The sequence below is a fragment of the Colobus angolensis genome, unplaced genomic scaffold (assembly GCF_000951035.1).
Source record: "Colobus angolensis palliatus isolate OR3802 unplaced genomic scaffold, Cang.pa_1.0 Scaffold11, whole genome shotgun sequence".
In the NCBI taxonomy this organism is placed as follows: Eukaryota; Metazoa; Chordata; class Mammalia; order Primates; family Cercopithecidae; genus Colobus; species Colobus angolensis.
In genome coordinates, this window is record NW_012112030.1 from 6,059,075 (window position 1) to 6,062,464 (window position 3,390).

Genomic DNA, 3,390 nt, shown 5'->3' on the forward strand with positions numbered 1-3,390 from the left:
GAGCTTGCAGAGAGCTGAGATTGCCCCACTGCACTCCAGCATGGGAGACAGAGTGAGACTCCATCTCAAAAAAGAAATAATAAATAATAAAAAAATTAGCCAGGCATGGTGGTGCACACCTGTAGTCCCAGCTACTTGGGAAGCTGAGGCCGAGATTTCGCCACTGCACTCCAGCCTGGGCAACAGAGCGAGATTTCATCTTGAAAAAAAAAAAAAGAAAAGAAATGAAAGAGCAGGCATCACTACAAATCCTATGGATATTAAAATATCTGTCATAGATGTAAAAATCCTCAAAATATTAGCAAACTAAATATAACAATTTAATAAAAAGAATTATATACTGCAACCAAGGCAGGCTCAATATCTGAAAAATCGGTTAATGCAATCCATTGCATCAACGACTAAAGAAGAAATATCACATGATCATACCAATAGATGCTGAAAGAGCATTTGACAAAATCCAACAGCCATTCATGATCAAACAAAACCAACAACAACAAAAAAACTCTCAGCATTTTTAAATGAAGTATGGGATAAAAATAAAAACTCTCCGAAGACTGAAAATAAAGAGGAACTTCCTCAACTGCATGAAGAACATCTACAAAGAAACTACAGCTAACATCCTGTTGGTGAGAAACTTGAAGCTTTCCCACTAAGACAAAGGACAAGGCAAGCATGTCTTCACTTACCACATTTCAATACTGAAAGTTCTAGCTAATGCACTAAGACACGAAAAGGAAATAAAATGTGTACAGATTGAGAAGGAAAAAATAAAACTGTCCTTGTTCACAGATGACATGATTGCCTATATAAAAAGTCTAAGAGAATTTACAAAAAAAAACCTCCTGAAACTAATAAGCAATTCTAGCACAATTGCAGGATAAAAGGTTTACATACAAAAATTAATTGCTTTCCTATATATCAGTGATGAGCAAGTATAATTTGAAATAAAAAACACAGGCTGGGTGTGGTTGCTCACGCCTGTAATCCCACCACTTTGGGAGGCCGAGGCAAGCAGATTGCCTGAGCTCAGGAGTTCAAGACTAGCCTAGACAATGTGGTGAAACGCCATCTCTACAAAACATGCAAAAAAATTAGCCGGGCATGGTGGCGTGCACCTGTAGTCCCAGCTACTTGGGAGACCGAGGCGAGAGAATCACTTGAACCCAGGAGACTTGAACCTGGGAGGTTGCAGTGAGCCACTGCCCTCCACCCTGGCCAACAGGGTGAGACTCTGTCTCAAAAAAAAAAAAAGTGCTGGAACAACTGGACATTTACATGAAAAAAAAAAATCTAGACAATAGACACAGACCTTACACACTTCACAAAAATTTACTCAAAATGGATCACAGACCTATATGCAAAATGCAAAAGATACCACTCCTATAAGATAACATAGGAATAAATTTAGGCCGGGCGTGGTGGCTCACGCCTGTAGTCCCAGTTACTTGGAAGACTGAGGCAGGAGAATGGCTTGAACCAGGAGGCAGAGGTTGCAGTGAGCAGAGATGGTGCCACTGCACTCCAGCCTGGGTGGCAGAGCAAGAGTCCATCTAAAAAAAAAGGAGAACGGGCACAGTGGCTCACGCCTGTAATCCTAGCACTTTGGGAGGCCGAGGTGGGAGGATCATGAGGTCAGGAGATCAAGACCATCCTGGCTAACACGGTGAAACCCCAGGCATGGCGGCGGGTGCCTGTAGTCCCAGCTACTTGGGAGGCTGAGGCAGGAGAATGGTGTGAACCTGGGAGGCAGAGCTTGCAGTGAGCCGAGATCACACCACTGCACTCCAGCCTGGACGACAGAGTGAGACTCTGTCTCAAAAAAAAAAAAAAAAAGGAGAAAATTTAGATGACCTTCAGTGTGGCAGCAACTTTTCAGATACACCAAAGGCATAATCCTTTGAAATAACTTGGAAATAATTGAGAACTCCCATTGATAATTTGACTTTATCAAAACTACAAACATTGGTGGAGCACAGTGGCTCACGCCTGTAATCACAGCACTTTGGGAGGCCAAGAGGGGTGAATCACTTGAGGTCAGGAGTTCGAGATCAACCTGGCCATCATGGTGAAACTTCACCTCTACTAAAAATACAAAAATTGGCCGGGCACGGTGGCTCAAGCCTGTAATCCCAGCACTTTGGGAGGCCGAGACGGGCGGATCACGAGGTCAGGAGATCGAGACCATCCTGACTAACACGGTGAAACCTCGTCTCTACTAAAAATACAAAAAAAACTAGCCGGGCGAGGTGGCAGGCGCCTGTAGTCCCAGCTACTCGGGAGGCTGAGGCAGGAGAATGGCGTAAATTCGGGAGGCGGAGCTTGCAGTGAGCTGAGATCCGGCCACTGCATTCCAGCCCGGGCGACAGAGCGAGACTCCGCCTCAAAAAAAACAAAAACAAAAACAAAAAAAACAAAAATTAGCCGGGTGTGGTGGCAGGCGCCTGTAAGTTCAGCTACTTGGGAGGCTGAGGCAGGAGAATGGTGTGAACCTGGGAGGCAGAGCTTGCAGTGAGCCGAGATCACCCCACTGCACACCAGCCTGGACGACAGAGTGAGACTCTGTCTCAAAAAAAAAAAAAAAAAAAAATTTAACCTAAATTTTTAAAATGGGCAAAATATCTGAACAGAAACCACGTCAAAGATATACAGATGGCAAATGGGCATATGGAAAGGTGCTGCACATTATGTTTTATATGTCATAAACACATTATTATATGTTATTGGGGGCACAAAAATTAAAACATAAGACACCACTATGCCCCTGTGAGATTGGCCAAAATTCAGAACACAGACACCATCAAATGCTGGGGAGGCTGTGAAGCAACAGAAACTTTCATTCATTGCTGGTAGAACATAAAATGGGACAGCCACTTTGGAAGACAGATTGGTGGTTTCTTACAAAACTAAACATGCTCTTACCCTATGATCCAGCAATCATACTCCTTGGTATTCATTCATAGGAGATGAAACTTATTGCCACACAAAAACCTGAACATGAATGTTTATAGCAGCTTTATTCATAATTGCCAAAACTTGTGGGCAATCAAGACGTCCTTCAGTAGATGAAAGAATAAATAAACTGGTATATTCAGACAATGGGATATTAATCAGCAATAAAAAGAAAGGATCAGGCCTCCAAAAGACATGGAGGAAACTTAAGAGCATATTACTAAATGAAAGAAGTCAATCTGAATAGTCCATATACTGTATAATTCTAACTATATGACATTCTGGAAGAAAACAAAACTACGGAGATGTTAAAAAGATCAGTAGTTGCAGGCCGGGCGCGGTGGCTCACGCCTATAATCCCAGCACTTTAGGAGGCTGAGGCGGGCGGATCACCTGAGGTCGGGAGTTCAACATCAGCCTGACCAACATGGAGAAACC

General features: G+C 43.2%; 1 protein-coding gene across 1 annotated transcript in view; it reads right to left on the minus strand.

Moving 5' to 3' along the window:
* Positions 1–3,390, minus strand: part of RIMKLB (ribosomal modification protein rimK-like family member B) — a 94,006-nt gene that overhangs the window by 88,895 nt on the left and 1,721 nt on the right. The window contains exon 2 of the mRNA XM_011953446.1: positions 2,755–2,756. The gene's annotated coding sequence lies outside the window, so the exon portion shown is untranslated. The remainder of the gene's footprint in view (positions 1–2,754; positions 2,757–3,390) is intronic.